This window comes from Manis pentadactyla, chromosome 16 (assembly GCF_030020395.1).
Source record: "Manis pentadactyla isolate mManPen7 chromosome 16, mManPen7.hap1, whole genome shotgun sequence".
In the NCBI taxonomy this organism is placed as follows: Eukaryota; Metazoa; Chordata; class Mammalia; order Pholidota; family Manidae; genus Manis; species Manis pentadactyla.
Window position 1 is genome coordinate 50,192,568 of NC_080034.1, and position 27,981 is coordinate 50,220,548.

The following is a 27,981-nucleotide window of genomic DNA, read 5'->3' on the forward strand; positions in this document are numbered from 1 at the left end:
GAGCACCACTGCTCTGGATGGACTGAATTCACTTATTCATTTAACAAATATGTAAGGACGGCTGCCATCAGCAAGGCATTGTTGGCGACATAGCAGATAAGGAAATAAACAGCCTCTGCTCTCCTAGGTTTAGAAAGCTGAATCAGAATCTTCAGGGGAGGGGCCTAGGAGTCTGAAGTTTCTAAAAGCCGACCCGCCAAGACTGAGACTCAGGGAGCAGCAGAAAGAGCAGAGTCAGGCAGCTGTTTGAGTCTTGGTTCCTCTGCTTATTGGCTGCTTGAGCTTGGGTAAGTTACGTAACTGTTCTGAGCTTCTGCTTCCTTATCTTTAAAATGGTGGGGAGCAAATCTTCCACGGTTACGCTGTTAGGAGTTTTAAATGAAAAACAAGAAAAGATCAATAGAAACCTTGGTGCAGTAGCTCATACCTACTGGGCATTCAATAAATGTCGTTTTCTTCCTCCTCCCTTTCATTTCTTCCTTTATTCCTTACAGCAATGTGTGTGCCAAGTGTGTATGATGTACACCTGAAATACCAGACACTAGCCCCTGCTTTCCAGGAGTTACTGTGTAATAAACAATTAGAGAGCAGCCACACCCTACATAAGCTATTCCTTGGTGTGAGCTCTTGGCTGCTTTGATTGCTGCAGGGGTTCTGAATGAAGAGAAATCATCAGTGAGGATCAGGAGCCAGAGATTTCCTAAAGAAGGAAAATTGAAGAGGGGTCTTAAAGGCCTGTAGGTTTTGCCAGAAGAGGAAAGGGAGGGCATTGCAAGTTGCGGAAACAGCATAGCAAAGGTTACTTCTAAATGCTACTTGCCGTTAGATCATGTTTAAAGACAACACAGACTTTTCAAACATTACTTGACACCTGTCTGTGCATGTCATTGATCCAAGAAAGTAGAGTTAACATGTTTAAGGACAAAAGGTTTATGTTTTTAATGATACATGTATTTGTTTTGAATGCATTTTTCCCCACTATGTTACTTAGGAAAATTTTGCATGCATCTATTTTTACTTGCCTTCTCCTGCGGGGTACCAGCATGCCTTCTTAGAAATAACTCACTAGCCTCATAAATAACAATGAGTTTTCCCAGCACGAAGAACAAAGAGCTGAATCAAGATGACATCATCCTTCTTATAGTGAGTTTTCATTCAGGTTAACACTTAAGTCGTGCTGGAGCTTCATCCTGAATAGTTAGTCCCTGACTGGGTTGTGAAAGGCTGAGAGAGTGGATTTGCTTAAAAGCAAGCCTGTCTGGTGGCTGTTTGAGGACGGTGAGCAAGCACCCTGCAGGGGCCCTCCCGCGGGGCAGCCCCGAGTTGTGCCCTAGCCCTCAGCTGAAGGGGCTGAGCCTTCCCGCAGTCTCCGTGGGCTGTTGCTGACAGCGTAGCCCTCCTCTGCAGAGATGACTTGAAATGACCTACTTTGAAAATGGTGTGAACTCGGCAGAGTGCCAAGGAATTGGGTGCAAACAGGCCTGCCCAGAGGCTTCTGGCAGAAGAGAGCAGACTCCCTGGGGACCCCTACATGATGCTGTGTGTGTATGGTTTTGTTTGGTTTTGGGGAGGGCAGTGGAAGTGAACTCTTTTTTTTTTTTTTTTTTCCTAATTCCCAGGGCCTTGGCTGTTACAATTCATTTTTATGCTTTTGGAGTGCAGGGTATTGATTGGCTGGGCCTCCTGTTACATCAGACAAAGGCAGCCAGTCAGAGTAGGGCTCTCTGCCTGTCTCCTGCTGCAAACAGCTGAAGTAGTAATCAACAGCAGCGGGAGATGCAGGCCGAGGTCTCAGCCCGCCAGGAGCGCTCTTTCCAGGGTAAAGCCGGAGGAGCAGGCGAACTGGAGGTTGAATCACAGATCGGGGCCCTCCTGAGGCCTGTGGCCGCGTCCCTACCTAGAGCTTGGCTAAACATCCCTTCCTTCCAGGTTCACTTTTCTCTGAATATCTGGCTTTTACAACCAAATGGATGTCTTTGGGGAGTGGGAAAGGGAGAAACCAGGGGAAGGGGACGGAAATGTGAGCGTTACATCACCTCCACCACTTGAAGTGATGACTCTAGATGACTCCTGGTGTTTTCCTACCTTCAGGACTGCCTTCTAAAAAACGAAGCCAGTTTTGAATCTAGGGAAATTATCTGCACTGTAAATCAGCTTAAAAACGACTTATTTTCCAGAGCAGCTGCCTGGAATTCAGAATAAGTAAATTCCAAGTGTTTACCATTTGATAAGACTCTTCTTAAGATGAAGTGCTCATTTATACACATAGGAAGAGAGTAGGAGCTGGTTTGTCCACTTTTCCCTCCAGAAACCGACAGCATGATAATTTATCTTTGTTGAATCACCTTGGGCTGTTATCAAATATGAAGGAAGAAGGAAATTTTACTTTAACTCCTCTATTTGATCCTAAAGTGGAATATTCAGCATTTATCAGACATCACCATTTAAAGTTATATACATATAACAATTGTGACCTGCTGCTCTGACTGCCTCTCTTCTTGTTTATTTAAAGCCATACAACATTTTTTTTTGCCATGATTTTCCACCCTGAGTCCTCTCATTGCCAAGGACTCTCTCCACCTTCAGCTTCAGCCCAGCATGGTCTTTTCTGACATTGGTTTATGGAACACAATCAACTGAGAACTAGAGAAACTATCCTGAAGGAAAGACCTGGTGAAATGTTAAATATGGAATTCTCATCCCGAAATACTATAGGTGGTTCCTCATGTAAATTCACAGTTGGTCACACATGGGTAAATGTTGACAAAAGTGTGCTATAAGGGTTTTAAAATAGGGAGAGATAAGCACATTTTTACCTATCCGGAGGCATATGGAATCTCTTCCATGCACTATGCATGGAACAGTGGACAAAGTACGTGGGGGAAATGAGAAGAGGGAGAAAGGGATAGAATTAGAACATGAGTTCGACACACAACAGTCGCTGGCTGTGCTTAATATATGGGCCAATCCAGATCCTTACATCATCTTTGGCAAATCCTCCTCTCTTTTTATTCAGTCTAACTCCCTGGGGCCTGCTGGCCAACAGATGTAAGAATAGAGGCTACAGTGGAGCTGACAATTTCATATCAGCAGGATCACTCACATAAGCTTCACACTGGCAGAGGGTTTTAATTTGAAAAGCTGAGTGGAGCTTGTTATGCCCAAAACTTGATGGCCACTAGGCAAAAAAGACCCAAACCCCTCTGGTGGGACAGCCAGTGAGGGAGGACCAAGCCCTAGGCTGAGAATGGCCTTTTGGATGCAAGAGCAGAGCCAAGTGCTGAGAAAAAGAAGAGCCCACAGTGGAAGAGGCCATGTGTGTGTGAGCGTCCTGAGCTGGAGGGCAGTCATGTAAGTGACAGGCTGTGGGGCAGCTTAGCCAGACAGGATGGAGAAGGTAATGTGGTGGAGTAGACATGTCCATATTTTTTTCCCTAAAGAGCTCAAAGTGGCTTCTGTTTTAATTGTACAGGCCACGCAAAATGTTGCAGGCTTTGAGAAGTTCTCTGTCATTTTAACCAATTAATATTCATTAACTTGTTAAGCATCTGGATGCAGGTGTCACTCAAAAGAGTTTGGCAGCCCTAAAAGCCTCTTGGAGGCTGTTCGCTATAGTGCCACGTCTTCCTCCTTCTTCCATGAAGTTCTGTAAATGTTTGTATTTAGAAGAGCTGCTTCAGTTTTCACTGGATGAGTCACGGAGTAATGATGACAGAAAGGAGGGGAAGAAGGGAAGGTGAAGGCTTGGCTCTCTGGACAAGACTTAGGGTGCTTGAGCTGCTCACATGGTGTACCCATCCTCAGCCTGATGAAGAGACCCACCTACAGCTGGAAATGCCTCAGTTTCTATCTTTCCAACCGTCCTGACATTTTCAATGTTTTATCCTTCCTCCAGAGGAAGGATGACGGGCCCGAGGTTCACAAACGGCCTGGCCTGCTGCAGACCCTCTGGTGTCCCGGGAGTCTGGCCTGCTCGCTGGCTCCCCCTCCCTTCTGTTCTCTCTTTGTCCTACACCTTGCTCACTTAAAGAACCACATTGAATTAACTGGTAGTAAAAGGAAATGCTGGTAAACAGACATGGAAAAACATTTCTTTTTTTGTCATTAGAGATTGCATTGATTGGGAAAGAGCAGGACTTCGGAAGGAAGATCACGACTCTAGACGAAGGCTTCAGTGCACACGCACCACCAGGATCAGGAAGAAAAGCATTCTGATTTAATATCTGGGGTGCAAATTTTGTGAAGCCTTCCAAAGAAATAGGTGAGCAAACCCTGAAACATGTATGGGGAAATGACAATGATTAGATTTTGCTTTATCATCTTCCATACAAGGAAGCTCATTAGTAGGCAGATAATGTAGTGTTGTCAAATTTTCACTGGGGTGCACAAAGACAGGATCTCCTGATATCTAGTTCCCAGAAACATGCATAAGGGAAGGTAGGAAGCTATGCCCAAAACACAGAAACAGGGAAAACAATGCTGCGATTTCTCATGTACAAAGACAAACAGGTAGTGGAGTGCAAATATCAGTTAATGCTTAGTAGAAACTTCATATTTGCTGGTAACAGAGTTTAGCAAGGAATTCTCTTTAATTCCATGATTGTCCGTGGGAAGAACTGGTCTAGGTGTTGCAAAGGTCTTTACTGACATCAGTGTAGGGAGGTTGTTGATGTCATCTAGGAGAAAATAAAAAAATAAGCTAAAGCCCAGTCACCAGGTATTAGAGCTACAGGAAAGAGATTTTCTTCTTTAGATTCTGTGCTGAGCTCTTCTGGCATCCTGCATTCACATGAAATTAACAACACACTACGCACACAGAGCCTAGCATCTGAAAAAAAAGCTCACATTGGGCTTTCAGCCCTTTATTACAAAATAATAGAAGTCATGAGGTTATAGTTTGTTCCTGCAGTTTTCTCTGAAATATCCGTACAGTTTTGTATGGGGGTGAATGTACCTCTCATGTGGATCTTTTGTCAATTGCAAATGCAGCTGAAGGACTAGTGATTCAATACGAAGGGCCACTTCCTGACCCCACCCCAGTCACATATATATATATATGTATATATATCTGATTTCTGACTTCCGAGCACTCCAGAAATTTTTTTCTAAAATAAGAAATAGCTTTTATGTTTATAGTCACTGTCATTATTGTTATTTGCTGCATCTCAACAGTGTGACTCATTCCCACTAAAAACCCCCAGGAGAAAAAGAGAGGAAGGTCAAGAAGCAAATTCCATTCAACAAATTTCTATTGAGCTCTTACTATGTTTAGCACTCTGAGATTAGAGTCCCTAAAGAGTGTGCAATCCACTAGGCTACATAAAGCAGGTACACAAATGACTATAAATCAGGGCAGAGTAGGGTAAATGTTTTACGGAAGTTGGTAAAAACATGGAGAGATGATTATTAGAAAAGGTTCTGCAAAGAAGATGGTAAAGGGGGAACAGGTAAGTAAGCCTGATGTCAGCCGGGCTCTCCCTGCCATCAGATCAGGATCAGACTGGCCTGAATCCCTACTGCAGGCCCTGGAAAATCCAGTGCCCTCCTCTCTGTGTTCTCATAATCTCCTCTCCACTGCATTTTTCACCTTCATTTATTCCCTCCCCTGGAGCTCCACCTGCTTTCTTGATTTCCACTAAAAGCTGCTTACATAAAGACTTTCTGAGATGTATTTATTAGAGAAGGTGTTGGAAAGACAGGGTGTACAGCCTCCTAATGTGCACATCTTAAAACTGAACATCAGCCATCCTTCTTTTTAAACATCCCTGCCTTTTTGCTCATTCATTCTCCCCTTTGCTTCCTCTCTTCTTTTGAGGGGAGGTAGGGGGAGGGAAAGGGAGCAAAAAAACCCCCAAATTCCTTTCAATTTCTTAAACACAGTAATTTACCCTATATTTTAGTCTGCATTCTTCCTATAAACTGTGGATTGGGGCTTACTTTTCCCAACAAAATGACCAATTGAGTTTTATTTTATTTAATCAAGACTTTGTTTTTGCCTCCTCTAAGATCTATTCTGGTTGAATATACTTTGTTTTTACCTTGCTACAGTGCCAACTTGCAAGGCAGCATGGGAAGATAAGGATTTTATACAGGGTCATAAGTTTTAAGACCTAGAATAACTCTTAGAGATTTTTCAAATACCTGTCAGTCATTTTACAAAATGAAAGCTGAGGCCCAGGCCTGCTCAGGGTGCTAAGTAGCAGTGGAAGAACTCTGCCCATTCAGTGCTTTTTCTCCCCTGACAGTGGGGGGCGGCAAGATGAAGATACTGAGATTGGAAAACGGGGCGTTCATGGTGGCAGGTGCAGTTAGGAATGCTGTAGGGTGTCGTGGGTGTGGTAGATCATTCTTCACTAAAATGTGCATAGGACAGGAAGCTCCTTTGTTTCCTTGCAAGTGACTTTATGAGCCACTATCCCTTCCTGCTGGTCAATGGGGACTACCTAGGCTTTTCAAATAAGAATGTCTCCATCTCTTCCAGTTCAGTTGCCTTGAAGTTTAAACACTGTCAATTCAAATGTCAACTTCCTATCAGGGTGAGCTGACTCAGACTCTGTGAGTAAATACTCAGTCACATAGGAGACATGCCAAGTTCTCATGGCAGAAGAGAAGGGTCTGTTGGACTCTTGCTGGAACCTGGCAGAACTGGTCTGCTCCACACACTGGTGACCATGAAGGGGCGGCTTGTCCAGTCTGGCTTCTGGGGGTGATGTGCTGGCCCCTACCACTGGAGGATGTGACCCATGGCTGAAATCTTCAGCCACAATGGCCCCCTTATTCCAAACTTAGACCACTGGGGCCTTTGCAACATCTAGAAAATATGGAGAATACAAAGGACCTTAGGACTGGGAGATGTTTCCTGAGAGCAGAGCATCAAGGTGACTGCCTGCCTTTCAGAGAACTCCAGCCTTGATCTTGGTGCCCTGTTTGGGAAATAGTGATGGCTTGGAGGTGGTTAACAAAGGTGTGTAACAGCTGAACCCTAGGCAGTGTCCTGACTCCACCTCAAATCCTGCCAAAGTCCTGGTGATCTGGTATGTGGTGGGGTAATCTAACTAGCACCTTAATTTTTTTTTTAATTAGAATTTTTATTTGGAGTTAACAGTAGATACATTTGCACTTGTAAGAAATAATACAAAGATCCCAGTGTTTAACTGGGTAAATACCCTTTACCCAGGTCATTCCACCTGCAACATCTTGCAAAACAGTAGTGCCCTACCACAACCAGGATGTTAACCTTGACACACTCATGGTACAGAATGTTTCCATCACCACAGGGATGCCTCAGGTCATCCTTGTACAGTCACCCCAGCTTCTCTCTCACCTCTATCCCCTCCATGACCCTAGAAGCTACTTTTGGTTCTCCATTTCTATAATTCTGTCATTTTAAGTACGTTATAAAATGGAATCATGTAGTATGTACCCTTTTGGGACTGGCTTTTTTAACCCCACGTGATTCTCTGGATATTCATCCAGTTGTTTCTGCATCAATTGTTCATTCTTCTTGCTGAGTGGTATTCTTTGCTATGGCTGTGGCACACTTTGTTTAACCATTCACCCTTTAAAGGACATCCACGTTGTATTCAATTTGGGGCTATTGCAAACGAGATTACTGTAAAATTTGTGTACAAGGTTTTTGTGTAAACATTAAGTTTTCATGGTTCTGGGATGAATTGCAACGAGAGTGCAATACCTGAGTCTCAGGATAACACATACTGATTTTTAACGGCCACTGCAAACTGTCTTCCAGGGTGGCTGTACTATTTAGGATTACGTCCTCACCAGTAATGTATGAGTGATCTAATTTCTCCATATCCTCACCAGCATTCGATGATGTCAGTACTTTTCCTTTTAGTCATTCTGATACCTGTGCAATGATATTCCATGTTTTATTTTGTCTTTTCCTAATGGCTAATGACGTTGGACAGATTTTTTACGTGCTTATTTGCCATCTGTATATCCTCTGGTGAAATGTCTGTCCATGCTTTTTGTCATTGGATTGGTCTTTTTCCTGCTGAGTTTTCAGTGTTCTTTATATATTCTAGATACTAGTCTTTTGTTGGACGTGTGGCTTGCAAATATGTTCTCTCTGCCTGTACCTTGTCTTCGTTTTCATTCTCCTAACAGGGTCTTTCACAGAGCAAAAGCTTTTCATTTCTACGAAGTCTAATTTACCAATTTATCCTTTTTTGGATTATGCTTTCAGTGTCAAGTCTAAGAGGTCTTTGCCAAGCCCTACTTACTGAAGATATTCTCCACACACACTGAAAGTCAAGGGAGCAGGAAGCCCAGAACCTAAAGATTGTCACATCAGTGAGTCAGCTGCAAGAGCTTCCAGGCCTAGCGCTGCCATGATTGAAAAAGGTGACTTTAATCAAATTATGTCTCCTCTTTAAACCTTCCCTGGTAAAATGAATGGGTTGAACTAAAACCCCTACTAAGTTTCCTAATGCTAAGGCTTTATAAAGCCATGTAACAAGAACATACATTTCTGGTTGGAATTTTTCAGAAATCATGAACTTGGGATATTTCTTACTCTTTTCTCACCAGAAAAGAATTTGGGGATAAAAATATAGAAATATAAAGAGCGTAGGCATTCAGGATTTCTCTTCACTACCCCTCCATCTCTTTATTAATTCAATGTTATTGAGCAGCTAGTGTGTACCAAGTATATAACACTTTTTGGTTTAGACATTTCATAAGATGGTGATAAATAGCAAGTAAAAAGATCAAAATTCTCTGGGAGGACCATTTGACATATAATTTTCCAAAGTTCAGACAGAAACGCAGTGACTTCCTAGGGGAAAACTATATAGAAGGTGCTAAGAATTGCTCTGTACAGTTGCATTTAGAAACAGTTATGTAACCATTACATTGAATAAGCATGACTCATAGGATGTAATCAATCATAAAGCAACACTTCAGATTTATTCCACATAACTCTGTTACTTCACACTTTCTCTGCTCTTTAATGAAAGTTAAAGCAAATTTTTATTCTTCTGGCCACTTCCAGGTAGTAAAACATCCTTTGGCCTTTAGTCAGTCATTAACGTGTCTAGATTTCTGTCACAGTAAAAACATCAATTTTGTTTTGCCCTGAAGCTTCCCCCGTCCTCAGCTCATCTCCCATGAAAGGCTGCACTGGGTTAGGAGAGCAGCCAGTGGTTTTCCTCTTTTCCCCATCCTGCCCCTCCCAGCTTCCTAAGGGAGATTGCACACTCCTCTCAGGTCAGGGTACTGGGAGGAAGATGAGGAAGGGGGAGCAGGAATCTCTTACTCATATGGCAGTCTTGTGAAGATCCAGTATCAGAGTTCTCTGGCCTTGACAAGCATTCGAAGTGGCCTCTCTCACTGGTGACCGACGAGTTCTTTGGAGGAGCTCCACGGTGGGGCTTCTCTCACCTGCATTTCCATGGGGACAGATGGGAACATCTTAATATGGCTGCTCACTCACTCTTTCCTCTGACCAGCACCAGCATTTCTCTGTTGAGTACTGGGCACCATCCAGACGGTCCTCTTAGAAAGGACAGACAATCACCCCATTCCTGCTTTCTCTTGTGGGTGGCCATGTCTGCTCCAAGGGACCACTCACCCTTTCCTTGCTTCTGTCAGGCTCAAGAAGGCAAGAGAACACCCAGAACGCAGACTGTACAAAAGAATCCTCTCCTCGCATCTCAGGTTCTCATTTTCTTAATGTGCTTTTGATTTGTGTAAGGGGTTAAAAGGCCATGCAACCAGATTCTGACAACTTCCTTTGCAAGTTTTGCAAGATGAGGGTTTCAGACCTCACTTTAAAATGTGGTATTAGTGTCTTAGTGCTTTAGCTGAAACTTCATTCTTTTACTGCCTTGCAGTGTTAGGATGACCAATTTCTGATCAGGTCTTTGGCCCATACTTACCATGTTGCTGTGAGGTAGCCCTTTCCTCTTCCTCTTCTGGTTTCATCATCTAAGGGAAAGTTAATGCCAACTCTTTGTGTAATTTAAAGTACTTAGTTTCATAATCTGGAGATTGGTCATTGTATTAGCTTCCTAGGGCTACTGTAACAAAAGGCCATAAATGGGTGGTTTAAACAACAGAAATGTACATCTCACATGTCTCACAGTTCTAGAGGCTAGAAGTCTGAAATCAAGGTGTCACAGGGACAAATCCCTCCCAAGGCCCTCATCTAGAATCTTCCCTAAGCCTCTAGCTCCTGGTGGTTACTGGCAATCTTCACATCACTTCAAATTCTGCCTCTGTCTTCATGAGAAGAACCTCCATACGTCTGTGTCTCTGTGTGGTCTTCTTACACAGATTTAAGCCCCATCCTATTCCAGTGTGCCATCATCTTAATTTGGTCACGTCTGTAAGACCTTATTTCCAAATGAGGTTATATTCACAGGTTCTGGGTAGACAGAGATTTGGGGGTGGGGGATGCTATATGATCCAGCACAGGTGCTATAATGTTTTCTGTAGAAAGGTTCAACATCAGTGCAAATATGATGTTGCATGGCTTTTTCCTGAATAATGTTTTAAGAAATAGAAGATTACATTAATTTTGGAAAGGGCTATGGAAATGGGTACCTCTGGAGAACACTGCATAGCAAGAGTCATATTCATAGGGAAATAGAAGGCATACAAACTGCTTAATAAGCATGGGTATATATCACATGAGAGAATCAAAGCAAGCTAATAATAGCTACCCTGGAGATGAGTGAGCGATGCTTTTCCACAGCTGAATCCTCAGAGGGACGATGTAGTATTTGTTGATTTCGCCATGTGACTCGTGAAAACAAAGAGATACAAAGAAGAGAAATGACATTGTAATTTTAAATGGTTTGACTATAACTACACATACTAAAGTTATCATAGCACACATATTGATGCATTGTTCTACATAATTATCAATTTTTAAGCTTCTACAACATGTTAGAAATTTTCCTTGGGAGTATTCTTTCCCCTGTACTGGGTTTCTCTTTTTCCAAAAGTTCAAAGGTTTTGATGGAACCTTGTTCAAATAATGGCATTAACAGCAGGCATCCCACTAAAAGCAGCTAAAGGGGAACCTTCACAATATCCAGCAAAACCCGTCCTTCACACAAACTGCAAATACAGGTTCCTCAGGATTTACCAACAAAAGTCTATCCTGGGGAAATGTGAGCCTATAGAGAGGTACAGTGAATAACTATTATATGTTCTATCTCCTAACCATTTGCTCTTCCTAGTCTTGAGTAACTTTCTCCTAGGACCTATCATTTTGCTTGGCCAAGAATGCCTTTTGGAAACCATGTGTTTATCTATTCCTGCTAATTCAGTGAGGTTGTTGAGCGACCTTAGACACTTGGAGTGACTTCATGACATAGCGTGTAGTTATTTAAAATGTTTTTAAACATTTTTTTCTTATCGCTGCTTTAACCTGGTTCACACAGGACTTCTTTTCTGAATGTGGCAAACAGCACAACGTTCCGACTTTGTATGTGTGAATGGAGTCAGTGGACATTTATCCATTCTTTCTGTGCAAATGATGTATGCCCAATTTAAATCTTCCCTTGGGTAACTCTTTTCTTTATGCTTTTCTGTGTTACTTCATCTTCATTGCCATTTGTATTGTATTTTCTTTTGTAAGTCGTTTGGGTTCCTGTGAAAGTGTTATGTGTGTAAACAACGGAAACAACAACCATTACTTAGCTTCTGTGGGTGCTGTCACACATCTTTCTCTTCGCTTTTTTCCTTCCTTCTTTTCCTTCTTTTTCTTTTTTTTTTAATCACCATAGGAATAGTCCTTCGGAATAGATGATGCAACCATGTTAAAGATACAGTCAGTGCTCTATTATGAATTAAGGGAGAGTAATGTTTATTTAAAAATTAACCTCTACAACTGACAGCCAACCTGATTGTTTCAAATTTCATGACATTTTGTGCTGGCTTAAAACACAATGGCAGGTACAACACATTTTGTATAATGGTCTACCATCAGTTGAGTATGGCAGGGGGTATATACCATCAGTCCAAGGGAACCAGCTGTATGGTAACCAGAGAACTTACTTACTGAACTTCTATATGGATTGGCCTGTTTTTATAAAATAAGTCAGGTAACCAAGAAGATTTTTCTCCATCTAGGAAAAAGGACCAAAATTAGTACTTACACAAAGCCTCTGAGTCTGTGTGTACTCAACAGTCTTCTAGGACTTTTAGAATACCTTTCACCTAAAGGGCTCCAAGGGCAGTGTTTGGAACTGCAAGGTTCACACAGAAGCAGGCCCATGTTGTCCTGGAGGCATAGATGTTAAGGGAGAAGGGACTGAGGCCTGCTTTCCTGGGTCTCTACGGCCTCTTCCTCTTTTGTAGGAGATGTGTGGGTGCAGGGCAGCCTGGGACCACATCAACACAGGCCATGGGAAGGGGGAAGAAGCCAAGATCTAGTGGGACAGAGGGTTCAGAGCATGTCTACAGAAGCTGCTGGGAGGCAGCTAGCCAGGCCAGTGTGTGGTGGTCAAAGGGCATGGCGAGCTCAGGTGGGGCCAGGCTTTCTGGATATCTGAGTGAGTCCTATCTGCCAGCAGAACACAGCTCTGGAAGAGATCCAGGTAATAAAATTCACAATCAGCCTCAGTTCTAAGTGCTCAGTCCACTCACAGCAGGACCCCCCAGCCAGAAGTGGAGAAAAGAGTAGGAAATCACATCTTGCTTCGTAAAGGGAAGAGGGAGAGCAACAGTTTGGCAGAGCATCAGGACCAGAGCCAAGGAAGCAGGGGTCCAAGGCAAGGATCCAACCTGTGCAGAGAACTGCTATGCTTAGCAGAGAAACTGAGGCCAGCTGGAGTCACATGGCTTTGGCCAAAGTGGTGACAGACATTGAGACTTGGAGTCTGCACCAGGAGCCAGATGTGCAGGTGTCTAGGCAACCAGACCAGTTTCACCTATCCATAGGCCTAGGGCTGATGACACTGATCAGGACTGGCTCAAACAGGTTGGGGGCAACTAGGAGTTCCTGGGATTTGAATGTGCTTAAAAATTGCCTGGAGATCTTGTGAAAATTATTTCCGATTGGGTAGATCTGAGCTGGGGCCAAGGTTCTGAATTTCTAATAAGACCCTGAATGCTGCTGCTGGTTTTCTGGAGCAGCAGAACTCAGAGAATCAAAACTTGCAGTCATTTGCTGTCCCCACCCATTTCACCTGCCCAGTAGGCATGGTACTACCTTCCAGACCCCCCCCCCTGACCATCTTCCCTTCCTTTCCTTTTCATCATCCTGTCCTCCCAACCTCTTTGTTCTACTGCATTTCTCCCACAAGACCTCCAACAGAGAAGGAACTTTTGTTCAGATAATAGGACGGGCAACAGAACAAAATCCATAAATGTTATCCCCCTTGTCAGCACACAAATAAAATGCTTTTATGCTTGAGGGATGGTGAGTCCAGATTAATGTCTTTCCAGTTACTTTCTCATAGAGTGTAACGAACATGTAAAGAACCCTTAGCTTTCCCTCCTGAAATACTCCAACAGCTAAAGGTACCACCTTCTGAGTGCTCACTTCAGCAGAACATATACTGAAATTGAGCAATACCGAGAAGGCTATTATAGCCCCTGCACAACGGGGACATGCAAATACCCAAATCATTCCATATTTTTAAAAAGACATTAAAATAGACATAAATTAATGAAGACATATACTGTGTTTGTGAGAGGAACCAATATAGTAAAAATTTTCATTCTACTCAAATTAATCTATAACAATAATGCAAATCCAATACAAATCCCAGCAGAGTTTTAGTAAAACCCAATTCTAAAAATTAAATAAAAGAGCAAGTGGCCAAGAATAGCTATGAAATTTAAGAGATAAAGAATAGAGTGTGGGAAAAAAAAATTATAGAGTATAGGAGGAGAGTTCTTCCTCTAAAGAGCTCAACTTAATATGCAGAGTTATTAAAATGGTATAACCATAGAGAGTTCTACTTAATGTGATCATAGGCAATTTCAGTTTTATTTGTGTTCTTTAGATTTTCTACACCAAATGTGTACTAGTTTTTTGACAAAAAATAAGCTAGAAAATAAATGCTTTGAAAAAGAGAAACTATCTACTAAAAGACTGAGAAATCAGAATGGTGTCACATGTTTATTTTATGTCCCTATTCACTGAATGTGTTTCCACTTCCAACACTAAGGGTCACTTGTTCCTGGCTTACACTAAAAACTAATTATGTAATGTGGGTCTAGTTACTTAAGCTCTCTCAGTTTTCCAGTCAGCAAAGTGTTGATATTAATAGCTTCTCAGTTCACCTGGGAGGATTTGTTGTTTGAATGGTACAAGGTAAAATGTGAAACTGCTGAATGAAATATCAAACACCATACAAATGAAACTGCTGTTACTAGTAAGTATCTGAAACTGAGCAATGGTAGATTACAGTATTGTGTACCATCCTGGGTTGGTGTGACTGAACTATTGGAAGCCATTTGTGCTCAGTGTGTGAAGGGAGTTGGGAAAGATTCATTTCAATCACAGACCCTCTTCCCAGGGCCCATCTTGCACCTGTTTTTCAGTCATCCAATGACTCTATTTATTGAAGGCCAACATGCACTAGGGCCTGGAGAGGCCATGGGGAAACAGACTCTGTCCCTGCACACAGGAGCTCATAGATTAGCAGAGTATTTGTGGACAAGAAAATAGCCAAAAGAGGTGACAGAAGCTGTGATGTGGTTAAGTTCAGGGTACCATGGAGCTCATGTGGGGTCACTGGCCAGGCTTGGGTGGCCATGGAAGAGTTCTGCTACCATGTGGTATTTAGGATGATGGAGAATGGTGGGGTTTGCCTGGAGATAGGAAGCATGTTCCAGGCAGAGGGAAGAACACTTGTACTGCTTCCAGGGGCAAGAAAAGCTCTGAAACTACTGGGGTTTAAAAAAAAAACTAGATTATTTTGAAAATCTACTTCATAATGTTGCTGAGGCCAGGCTCAGCATGAGCTCACCATGCCTCGTGTTGTAATAGGTTTTCAAACAACCCACACCCCTGCCTCAAGCCTCCTGACCACTCCCCTGCCAGCCTTTCTCCCTCACTGCCTGGCCTTTCCTTTTGAAAAGAGAGCACTCTGAAGAAGTGGAAGGAGGCTTTTCTCTTTTGAAGCAGCAGCATTATTACCAGAGAAGGGAAAGTCTCCCATGAGCTATAGCAAAACCCTGCAGATTGGTTTATGAATCAATGTAGCTTAGGCTAAAGCAACCTAATTTCCTGAAAGCCACTTCATAGCTTTAGGCTTCTAGAGGGGCGTAAAGCTTGTATGCTATTTACTCTTAGTTAAAAGTAAGTGGAAATTGAAAAAAAAAATCCAAGGAGGGATTCTTCTGAAAGGTTCTATTATTACAGAAAAAAAAGAAAATTAGAGGTTACGGAGCAATGTGGATAAAATGTATATGTTGTATTAAAAAAAAGTCTGGCAGTATACATATCAAGGTGTTAAGTTGGTAGGTTTCATATCATTTTTATACCCTTTATGTTATTAAATATACACTCAGGAAAGTGCATGATACATGAAATTATAATTTAATGAATTTTTATAAAATGAATTTATATAATGAATTTTATAAGCACCCACATAACCATTATAAGCACTCACATATAACCATTACTCATGTCAAGAAATACAATATGGCCCAGAAGTCCTCCATCCACCCTTTCCCGATAGTAACCCACCCTCCCCACTCAAAGGTCACCTCTGTCCTTGATTTTATGATAATCTGTTTTTCTTTAGTTTTACCACATCACTGTATATTGCTAAATACTACATCCTTTCCTGTTTTCTGAACTTCAAGTAAATGGGAGCATATTATTTTTTGTCTTTGACTTCTATATCTTAACATTAGGTTTCTCAACATCATCCATATTGCTAATGGTACTATGTATGGCACATTCTTTTTTTTTTTTTTTAGCAACCAACATTTATGGAGCCTTTACTTTGTGTCTGGCATTCTTCTATATGCTTTAAGTTTTTTTGTTTTTGTTTTAAATAGTTTTCTTTGCTTTATTTATTTTTTAAATTAAGGTACCATTAGTATACAATCTCATGAAGGTTTCACATGAGCAACATCATGGTTTCAATGTTCACCCATATTATCAAGTCCCCCTCACCCTGCCCCATTGCAGTCAGTGTCCATCAGTGTACTGAGATGCTATGGAGTCATTACTTGTCTTCTCCATGCTGTACTGCCTTCCCCGTGACCTACCTATATTGTGATTATGAATCATAATGCCCCTTAATGCCCTTCTCCCTCCCTCCTAACCACCCTCCCCACTCCCTTCCCTTTGGTAACCATTAGTCCCTTCTTGGAGTCTGTGAGTCTGCTCTTGTTTTGTTCCTTCAGTTTTGCTTTGTTGTTATACTCCACGAACAAGTGAAATCATTTGATACTTGTCTTTCTCCGCCTGGCTTATTTCACTGAACGTAATACCCTCTAGCTCCATCCATGTTGTTGCCAATGGTAGGATTTGTTTTCTTTTTAGGTTCATTCATTTTCAATGCTGTATACTAGGTTGGATGTACCACACTTTCCACTCTACTGTTGATGGACAGTCTGGCTGGTTTTCAGTTTGAGGCTATCATGAATAAGTTTGCTATTCTTCTGGTGCTCATATGCACATATTTCTACTGATATATACTCAGGGGTGGAAATCTGGGTCACTAGATATGCATATCTTTACAAAATAATGCCAAAGAGTCAACCATGAACAGCAGTAGCAATTAACATTCTGTGTACCAGTATATGAGCCTTCTTATCACCCTACACTGGAGTTTTGCGTAAGTTTTTTCTTCAGCTTATCTGAATTTTCTATTTCTTTTTTTGTGTAATATCTATTGGTTTAATTAGGCAAAATGCTATTCTAATACTTCTTAAAATTGTCTTTTCCAATGAGGATATGACTTCCAAACTTTTAAATTGAAGTAAATCATTCTTAGAGAGAAAGCACACAGACCAGACCATAGGTCCATGGCTAATGTGTTACCACAAAGTGAACACGCCTCTATATCCACCACCTCAGTTAAGAAATAGAACTTTCTAGCCTCCTCGAATCCATCTTCGTGCCCCTTCTAATCACAATCCTCTCTCTCCTCATCAAAGGTAAACCATTATTCTTAGTTCTAACACAACAGATTAAATTTGTGTGTTTTTTGAACTTTATACAAATGGAAGAATACAGTATACAGCCCCTTTTATATCTTCCAACATTATGAGATTCATCCATGTTGTTGTGTGGAAGAGTAATTTGTTCATTTTTTTTTCTTTTCTTGCCACAAGGGAGAAAAATTGACCTAAGGTAGTTGACAGCTCAAGTCTTCAGCTCCTGGAAGGTACTGACTGATGCAATCGTATGGATAAGAACACTTGACAGCCATTTGTATTTGTGTTGTTTCCACACAAGTAATAAGCTTTCAGGTTAGAGGGGCCTTAGGGAGAGCGAGTGTGATACCCTGGAGATGCTGTCTGATTTCCGAAATAACAGCTCCACTTGGCATTGTCTATGTGATAATGGTTGTTTTCTTTCCCTTCTTGTACACATAAAATGCAAAACAATATCACATCCACAGGCTGCACACGTTTATGTAAAACAGAGCTATCACACGATTTTACTGGAGAGCTGGTTTATTTCCAACGATCAAGAGAGTCTGGGTAAAACTGGCATCTGGCCACAGGGAGAGCCCTTGACCTAGAAGAAGGACAGCTTCAAAGCTGGGTCAGTACCTAATGGAACAGGGGCACTTCCCGCATGAATCATAGGCTCAAAACTTTCTAGGGGAAAAAGTCCTAACACTGTTCTCCAAAAGCAAGGTAAAATCAATAGCTCATATTTTTTACTTTTTCAAATAAGCAACATTAAACTTTCTATGTAACACAATTGCTTACATCTAGCTATTGGGTTTTTTGGTTTGGTTTTTTTTGGTTTTATTATTTTTTTTTTTAAAGAACAAAGTGGCAACTGGGATGGAACTCTTAAAACAGAATCTTGATATCAATCTATTTTTTAAAGCAGCCAAACAGACTCTCAGATGGTAACGCTCTGAGAGGCTATGTGTACATGTGTAACAAATGTAATTTTACTTCTTTTTTTTCTTTAGGCCTTGAGCTGTAATTGTTAAAGCTTCAAATGTCCCTAGTGATATTAGTGAGATAATCATATTGGGATCACAGGAATGAAATAACCTGAAGTGTGCCTTCATTACAGCTCTCCTCAAAATGATTCACTTAAGATAATTCTACCATCCCCATCCACAAATCTGTAACTAGACCATGGAGAGAGCCAGTAAATTTAGCAAGAGTATTCAAAACAGTCAACTTGACTCTCAAAGCAAAGAGTGCCGTATTTAAACACAGCAGGTAAAAATTTTTCCACCACAAAAATAGAAAAAAAATCCTGCTGAAATTACGTGCAAAAACAACCAATTAAAATGCTGAATCGAATTGCAAAATTTAGGAGATCTTTTTGCTAAACTACCTATTGAAGAGCTTACTGATTAACTTTCTAAAACAACAGGGAAGAATAACATTTCTTCAATGGCTGAAAAAAGTTGTTATCAGTGAACTACATAGGTACCCACTGGAAAAACTATCTATGACTGTATAAGTCATTTTGAACAAACATATAGTTAATCTGGTAGAAACTTAACTATGCAAAACAAGATTCCATCAAACTGAGCAGTGCTAAAGTGTTTTTGTATCCTTTCTGTTCACAGGAAGATAAAAATCCCTTTTTTTCCCACCTACCACTTTCTCCAGTCAAGGCTAGGAGAAATTCCGAGAGCAGGAAGGCCCTGGCTGGGAGGTTATTGTATGAGGCTCCCCGTTCTTTTGCCAGTGCTTTTTAATCCCTGTCTACCAATCTTCCCTGCTATTTCATGAAAAGAGAATCCCAGCTGGGCAAAATCGTGTGATCGCTCTCTAATCTAGACACAGTCCACAGGGGTTTAGGACAGAAATGAACAAATACGTTTGAGCTTGCAATCTTGGCTATGAAGAATATCAGCTAGTTTCCCAAACAGTCATAGAACCGTCAGAGATTCCATCATCTTGCTTTGTAAGACCCTAAGAGTGAGGATTTCTGTGAGAAAGGTCTAGAATTGGATTTTGCTTGTCACAGACATGTCCACCTACTGTGGGTGTTAAAGAAGAACAAACATTGGGCTGAGAACTGAATGTCTTAAGGTCCTGTTTTGGGTGCTGAGTTTACCACCAACTAGTTGTATAATCTTTGCCAGTTTCCTGCAACTCTGGCTCAGATTCCTGTCTACAAAATGAAAAAATTGAACTAGATTCCATAGGATCTCTCCAGTTCTAGTAATATTGTGGTGCATAAATTACATTTCTAGACTATGACTAAGTAATAGACCACCCTCTCCTCATTATTCCACACTGACAGCCTTTCTCTCTCGCTGATGCATGGGGAGAGAGTGCTGAGATTAAGAACCTAGCTCAGTGGGACCTAACTCATCTCAGGCCACTTCTCAGATGCGGAGTCAGCCGAATGTTTTGGCATCCTATCTCCCCAGGTTGCCTTTGGAGCAGTCTGTTATCCCATTTGGTCCTTATTCTGTCACTGAAAATCCCAAGATATTCTATGGGGACATTACGCCAGGAGGAAAGTTCGAGACAGGCTAGGTGTAGAACTCTGGGCTGCCAATTCGCTTGTGATGCTCCCTGGAGGGCTTAGGATCCATAAATAAAAGGATCACTCTCCTTTTAACTTTTGAGGGTTAGCAAACGGATAGTGTCAGCATTTAATAATTGTATCTAGAGCTCGGAGGACAATTGGCAGTAGCATGTTTTAAAACATCATCAGTGAGACCCGACATGTGAGAGAATGCTCCTGCACTAAGAATTACAGCGGATGCCACACTGAGGAGCTGGAAACTGGGAGCAAATCCACTCTATCCTACAATGAGCCCTTCCTGTTTTGTCAGCCAGCATGGTTTCCTAAATCTCAGATTGCAGCAGCACTGTTCTGCAATTCCATGGCCAGCTATTTTGGGAGCCTAACACAGCAGGACAAATGTGCACAAGTCCACACAGTATGACAGAAGAATTAAAAATGTATTTACCATCTGTTGGTAGTTTCCTTGTGGGGCTCTTTTCTTTTCCTCTCCTGCAGCTACAAATAGGGTCTTCTTACTTCCTCCCATCCTCAGAGAGCAGAGTTCTCTCTGAACATCTTTGGAATTGCAGGTTGTTTTTGTTCTTGTCCACCCTCCTTCCTTCAAGTTTCCCAGACTATTGAACCCTGCACCTATTTCAGCTTCCAGGGTCATTTCCTTCCAATAGGAAGTGGAGTGAGTCTATGAAGAGGTTGTAGTGTTCTAACTTTTTTTGTGGCCAGGTTACTCTTGGATCCCACACTGACGTTCTGGTCACAGGGGATTCCGGGAGGCAGAACAAGAGAAGTCAAGCCCAGACTAACTGAACGGAAGGTAAGTCCTTAACCTAGGCTTGGGAATTCATGTTGGCCCTTTACAATCTACTTAATTTTTGTTGAAATGGGATGTGCCAGATGGGAGCCAAAATTTACAGTAAGGAAGGATCTTAGGGATGCGCCCATGAACTTCAAATGAGAGTCATTTCCAGCAGTGTCATTACACAGGTCAGACTCATAAAGTAGAGTATAGTTATATTAGTCGGGAAATCAGTTAGGTTGATGTTTGCCTAAGAGGGATTACCCCCTGGGCAAGTTCAGTCTGGATTTGGTGAGACCGAGTAACAACGACGATATGTTGTGAGTAAAGGGGTTTATACCAAGCTTTATTCTCATGGTGGCAGGTCGAGTGCTGGAATCACATCTGCCTCTGACAAGCCCGCAATCCATCATCTTCATCTCTGCCTCTGGGCAGAGCACTGGGCAGAGCTCTTTATGTAATAACACTGACAATAATGGCTCATTGCCAATGGGTGTGGAAGCATTAGCCTAGCAGTACGCCAATTACATCACCAAGTAGTTTAGGATCAGGTGAGGATCCTGACCATAGGGATTTCCATATACCCTACAGTTGGTCTGATGCTATTTGGTTTATGTAGGAATCCTCAATTCCTAGTAAGAATCTCTAGCGTTAATTTCTAGGACACATGTATTATTCACTCAAAAATAAAATCTAATAAATTGAGACTGGTCATTAAAAATGTTGCCTTAGCCAAAGTATTGCAACACATTGTGATGATTCCAGCAAGCTTATCTCGTTCAGGTAATGACTTAAAAATTCCCACTGTACATAGGTGGATTAACTTGACTTGAAATCAGTGGTGGGTGACCTTGGACTTTGGGCAGGTATTTTGAACTCCAAGCCTCAGTTTAATCTCCTAAAAAATGGGAATCATGATGTCTGCCTCAGTGTATTGTTATGCAGATTAGATGAGATGCCACCTGCAAAACCCTTGGCACATTGTCTGGCACAGAATAGAAGCTTGATAAATGGTAGCTTTTAAAAATTATTATTAGTTGTAGCTGTGCTATTTCCTGTTTTTCTTAAAACTTGTGGTCAGGTTCGGACATCCTCTTCAGTTCTGGTTCTGAATTTTATTTTTTGAAGTTCTTCACAAGACTGAGCCTGAAAGTGAGACTCAGTGCTTTCCAACTCTGCGTTATTAGTTTCACCAGGCATGCATAATTAAGTCAAGTAAATACAGTATATGCGCACCAGAGCTGAGACCAGAAGCTCTTGTTCTGGACTTGATTCTAATGTGATCATTGTTGTGTTGGGGCTTATAAGGCTTTTCACGCAGTCCTGAAAAGCATTATTCATTCAATAATTTATCTAACAGTCAATAATTCTTCAGTGGGTGTCTGTCATGTGCCAAGGGCTCTTAGAGGTGCTTAGAGTTTATCAGTGAGTATGACAGACCAAAGAACCTCGGCTCTCCTGACAATAAGCAAATGAGAAGCAGGAAACAATACAGAATCTTCAATGGTAAAACATGTATGATAATAATAGAGCAGGGAAAGGTGGATCAGGAAAGTAAAGGGATACAATTTTAAGAAGGGTGGTTACAGTAGGCTTCACTGGGAGAGTTTTTTTTTTTTTTTAGAAAAAAGACTGAAGGAGGTGAGGGAGGGAGCTGTGTAGTTATTCAGGGAAAAGCATTCTAAGCAGAAAGGCCCTGAGGCAGAAGAGCATTTGGCCTATTTGAAGAACAGCAAAGAGGATGGTGAGGGTGGTGCTGGGAGACAGGGGAGAGGAATGATAGGTTGTGGGATCCGAAAGAGTGAGGGTGCCCGGGTTGTGTGGGCCTGGGAGGACTTTGACTCCAAGTGAAGTAGAGCCATTGGAAGCTGCTGAGTGGAGCTCCGGTGTCACCTGACATACCGGATCAGGTGCGCTGCAGGCTGGTCCTGGAAGCAGAGGCAGTTACGTGCTAGGACCCAAATCCTAATGCATAGTGGTGGCTTAGCTCCAAAGGTGGCAGCCCAAGTAGTGAGAAATGGTCAGATTCTGGATATGCTTAGAAGGTAGACTGGATGAGGGCTGTGAAAGAAAGAGAGTCGTCGAGATCCTTTTTGACCTGACAGTTGGAAGGATGTAGGTGACATTTATTGACATTTGAATGCAAATTTCACGATGACTCTGAGAGAGCAGATACCTCAAGGTTCTGGGCTTGAGTGTAGGGCCTCCTTCTACCTGCTGGGGGGAACCTCCTGAATCAAATGAGCTTCCATTGGTTCTTTGAAACATGAGAATCAGAAAGACTGATCTTCTTCATAAGCACTTTTATAACAAACAGTAGGAAAAAAAGCAGACTTTTTTCCATGTATTCTTTTTTCCTTCTTTTTTCATTTAAATATAGTTGATATGCAATATTAAAAGCAGCCTTTTAAAATTGTATTTCCTCAATGCCAAATGTTAATTCAGTTTTTTAGCCTCCCCCCCACACCCATGCTCTACACACTGAAACTGCGTTTCTGAAGAGGAAAGCTGCTGCTACGCCTGGCACCCAGTAGGGGGAGCTCAGGAGGCCGGCGGAAGACCTTCGAGCGGAGGCCCAGGGCAGGAGCAGAGCTTGCGGTCAGACCTCTAGTGACCTCTGCGCCTGGCACCAGGAGCCAGACCTTTCTGGGAGGATGGGGAGGTGGTTCTAGAACTTTCCTATTCCCTTAGTCCTTCTGTGTAATGGTATTGTCAGGCATGAATGACCAAACATTCATCCAGAACTGATGCCCTGTGTGTATCTACGGAGGAGAGACCTGTAAAGAGAAGAGAGAAGAGTGCAGCAGGCCGTAGTCATGGACTGCTTTCCTAGGGCTGCTCTAACAAATCACCACAAACCGGCTGGCTCAAGACAAGAGAAATTTATTTTCTCACAGCTTTGAAGGCTAGAAGTCCAAGGGGTCAGCAGGGCCTTGCTCCCTGTGAGGCCCTAGGGAGGAGTCCCTCTCTGCTGTTCTAGCTTCTGGTGGCTGCTGGCCACCTTGGGGTTCCTTGTCCCGTAGCAGTACAATGTGCCTCTGTCTTCCTTACGTCTCTTCTGTGGCTCTGTGTCCTTTCCGCTTCTTATGAGGACAATGCTCATGTCGGACACAGGGTCCACTGGAAACCAGGAAGACCTCATCTTAACTGATTACATCTGCCAAGATCCTCTTTCTAAATAAGGTCACACTCACAGGTACTGGGGTTTAGGACTTCAACATATCTTCTGGGGGGACACAATTCAACCCATGAAAGAGGACGACGAGAAGCACAGGAATAAACGGCCAGCTGGGGAGTCACAAAAGTGTGGCCCTAAACACAACGAGCACAGCCATAGGCCCAAATAGTGGATTCCAAGCAGGTCTGAGAATAACAGGAAGCGAATGCAGAAGATTCGCGCTCACTCAGAACCCTCTCCCTGTCTGTACTTATGGCCCTGGTTTTTTTTCTCAGAGTTAAAAATATATATATTGTATAAATAAAAAGAATAAGAAAATAGCACTTCTCTGACTCACACATTGGGCAGAGCAGCAAACTCTTGTGATAATCAGGGAAGACTTCACAGAAGTGTCGATGCTTGGGCGGGATCTCAGAGCAGGAGGATAAAGTCTCCATGCACAGGGTGGCAGGGAGGGGAAAAGGCTTCCCAGGAGCACCACGCACGCGCTGCTTGAGCCGTGCACCCTTTGTCTGCTTACAGAGGGGGGAAGGTCATTAAAGGGAAGGCCCATATTGCCTACTTAGTCTGTGCTCTCAGACCCAGTATTAAAAAAATGAAGGGGGAAAATGTTTTTGGTTTTAATAAATGCACAAATGAGCACGTGATAATCTGGAAGAACGTTAGAAGCATATACGGGGAGGAGTTAATTGTTGGACACATTTGCCAAAGCACTAATATGGAAACCCCACCCTCAGCCAGATCTGGAGAAATCAAAGGGCTGAATGTGGTATAAATTCCTCTGCCCTGAGTACATAAGGAGATCTGCCAAAATTTTTTCCTCTGATCTATTCCTTTCTGTACAAAGGGCTGAACTGGGTTCTTAAAAAACCTGACGGTGAACTGAGATACGCAATTCTGAATCACCCCCATGATTTAGGAAAATTAACTCCTTGCTGATCTTCTCAGATAAGCACCCAAGCTTGCTGCTTCTGAGATCTGCATCAGGATCTGGCCAGGTTTCTGTCATAGAGCAACTCCCCTTTTTTGGCGTAAGAATGTACAGGATGCCAGTAAAGTTCACCCTGGGTCATCAAGTCTCTTTAAATGCACAATGATTCATTGCTGGGGGTGGGGGAGAGAGGATAGTGAGGGGGTAGGAAGTGCTGAGCAGAGAGGCGGAGCGACGTAATTATGAAATTGACTGCAGAAAGCCCAGCTCTGGGAGAGATGGGGTCACATGTCCTTACTATTGCTATTTCAGCTACAACTTTTTAACTAGAGGCAGGGGGAGGGCCTGGAATAGATCCTGCAACTCAATTGGCTTTCAGAGGAGGTGTATCAGAGGCCTCACATGTTTCTTAGAGTTACAATGTATTAATTTCTCTTTATATCTGACAAAGCAGAAAGGTCCTCTCCTGACAGTACAGTTAGCAGAGTAAACATTTGGCTGTAATGGTATGAATGAACAATTTGTCATCTTCTACTTGACTTACTGGTATTCTAGGTGACAGGGTCTTCCATTCTGTGCATTCATTTTGTACTTAAAAAGGCATTGTTTGTAATTTACAGTTGAAGTCGGACTGCCATTATTCTGCTCTGTCAGAAACCATCTGTGGCGGTAGCTATCATTCCACGTCTGTACCACAGACACAGGGCAAAGCTGGATCTTCAGCTGTCGGTCGTGAGAGCTCCCCCGATTCTGTGTGCAGTTCAACTTTGGAGAAGGCCCGACGGACAAGGGGCTCAGCAAATATCAGTTGCCTGAAATCCCAATATGGACAGTTTCTCACTGAACTCTAGTTATTCATGTCAAAAAAGCAGTTTGCCAATGCATTTTTTCCTCTAACTTTTCCTCTTCAGGGTAAACTTGGTAAATTACTCATAAAATAATTTTCTTAAACCCTGACCCTCATTTAGGGTGAGTTCTCTCTCCTACCCAATATTGACTCCAGAAAAATAAAGTAATGGAGAGAGTTTATAGCTCTGTCTTTTAATGGCATGAAGTTAGAATAACAAAGAACTTCACTTCCCTCTCCTGTAACAATTTGTTATTTATTTTTTTAGCTTGTTGCCTGTGATCTTATTTTGAAGGCAAAATAAGCTTAGCATGCACATCCCATCAACTGCCACTACTTTAAATTCGAACAAGGGTGGCTTTGAGTTTTTATTTTAATTTGGAAAATGTGTTTCTTTTGAAGAAACAAAATGCCAAGTTGTTAATGAAATGCTTTTAATAGATTTCTAAATACTCCTGCCCAATACGAAGCAAAACTCAACTTATTCATTCTAAGCCTGAAAACGTCCATTTTCTTCTCATGTAAGAGGAGCTATATGTTCTTAAGTTGATTAAGACCATAAATTCTGATATTTCACAGTTCACTGCATTACATTCATACGCCGTCATAGTTACATTGATGAACATTTATCCAGGTCTTGCTTGCAAAATAAATAACAATGTTAAAAATCATCTCGTTTCCTTTTGATGTGTCCCTGTTGTACTACATACATTACAAAATTAAAAAAAACAGATTTCCTTTTGGCGGTCTTGATTTGTTTGCTAGTTAAGCAGCAATTATGTAATAATTGTCATTATCAATGCCCAAAGCCATCTTTTACTAGAAGGTATCGACCCCAAATCGTTCAGCCACAGTGGCAATACAGGTTGTAATTCTAGAATGCTTGTGCTTTCTCAAACAGAGCATGAGTTTTCCATTAGCTTCCCAGGGTGGCAAAGTACCTGAGATCCTCTCTGATGTGACCAAGTCACAGATGAGCCTAACAAATTGTTTTACAGGTGCATAAACCAGATCTACCAGTGAGACTATGACTGCACAAACAACCTACTCTCAGGGATCATCTTCACAAGGTTTCTAAGGATCACTGCAAGGGGAGAACCTCCGGAAGGTAGAAGAGTAACTTAAGTTTTCTACGCTACTGCAGACAGCTGCACCAGGATCCTAAGGCTTCATTTGCAGGTTCTTAGAAGTAATTACTGCACCTCCTTAGCCCTGTTATCTAAGCCAGTGCTATCTATTAGAAATGTAATATACAACCCTTTCATGTGTAAATTTAAATTTTATAGTAGCCACATACAGAAGTAACAAGAGGTAAAATTAATTTTAACAATATATTATTTAACCCAATCTATGCAGAATATTTTCATTTCAATATTTAATCAATATAAAAATCGAGCTACATATGTACATATGTGTATATATATGTATGTATATATGGATGTGTGTGTACATGTATGTACTAACTCTTTAAAACCTGAAGGTATATTTTACACTTACATCTCAGTTTGTACCAGCCACATTTCAAGTGCTTAATAGTTACGTTGGACAGTACTGAGCCCTTACTGTACTAAAGTACTTGTTTTTGTTTTTAATTGTGGACAGAATCTTATTTAAAATTTCCTGATATGCATGCTATTAAGTCATAAACTGTTGGCAGATGTGTAAATACAATGATTTTAATTTCATTCTTGACTACCAGTGATTTTATTCTTCCCAAAACTTGTCTTGCCAAGGGTCAAGAAAGATGATTCAGGAGCATATCCTTCAAGAGTCTCAGTGCCACACACTGAGCCCAGTGACTTTAATATGGGTGTGGTGAGCTGACCTCAGAGTCTATTATGTGAGTGTTTTTCACTTTTGTTTTTAGTTTAGTTTACTTTTCTGGTCTCCCCAGCTCTGCTTGGGAGCATAATCTAAGGAAAGTATGTTTGTTTTGCAAGCACACTATGATTTGCTCATTTTTAAATGACATGTGTAGGATAACACCCCATTTAAAATTGCATGGTTAAAATTCTGTCAGTGTTTCCATTAAAAATTCAAACTTACCAGGATTTATTACACAGCCATAACAAATTGCTCCAGGCAGAAAATTCACAAGTCTTTCTTTAACATAAGAGGAAATTCTTTTGAACACTTTTTAAAAAGATAAAAATACATGTTTACTGCTTAAATTTACTCAGGTGATTTTTTTGATAGGGAAGGCATCAAGTAAAATATACATTATATCTTTAAATTTTGTTTTATAAATTTGAAATATGAACATTAGCTTGGAAGTCATATTGGCAAAGAGTTATACAGTGCCCTCCCACCTCGCAGATTTTCTATTATTCTAGTATTTGATCCTCATATTTGGAAGTCTGAGTGATACAATTATTCTGAGAGGCGCTAAATCAATCAACTGGATCTTTCTGTTTCAGTATGGCGAACCTGGGCCTTTTTCAAAAGAGGATATTTGTTCTGCTGTTCTTTGCAGGTGGAGACACCTTCCTCATCTTTATATTCTCAGGGCCCAGTTATTGTACATGCACAGTAAGTGGCTGCTGGTACATAATGATAACGAGACAAAAAGCAGTTTGAGAATTAAGATATAGTCTCTGTTCATAAGTCT

The 27,981-nt window shown here is 41.6% G+C and overlaps 2 long non-coding RNA genes and 1 other non-coding gene across 5 annotated transcripts; 2 read left to right on the top strand and 1 right to left on the bottom strand.

The window, feature by feature from the left end:
- Window positions 1–4: 4 nt before the first annotated feature.
- On the top strand, window positions 5–27,981 carry LOC118913987 (uncharacterized). 3 transcript variants are annotated; one of them, XR_008994429.1, is made up of 5 exons: window positions 5–287; window positions 4,109–4,261; window positions 8,207–8,364; window positions 25,147–27,213; window positions 27,791–27,981. It is a non-coding gene; the product is annotated as an uncharacterized LOC118913987 (long non-coding RNA). The 3 variants fall into 3 exon arrangements; XR_005025444.2 differs by lacking the exon at window positions 4,109–4,261; XR_005025447.2 differs by lacking the exon at window positions 4,109–4,261 and having other exon boundaries at window positions 26,372–27,213.
- Window positions 9,230–11,083, bottom strand: LOC130681342 (uncharacterized). Its single transcript, XR_008994428.1, has 4 exons — window positions 10,686–11,083; window positions 9,900–9,948; window positions 9,593–9,646; window positions 9,230–9,402 (listed from the first exon to the last, which is right to left on the bottom strand). It is a non-coding gene; the product is annotated as an uncharacterized LOC130681342 (long non-coding RNA).
- On the top strand, window positions 13,509–13,614 carry LOC118915887 (U6 spliceosomal RNA). Its single transcript, XR_005026225.1, has one exon. It is a non-coding gene; the product is annotated as a U6 spliceosomal RNA (small nuclear RNA).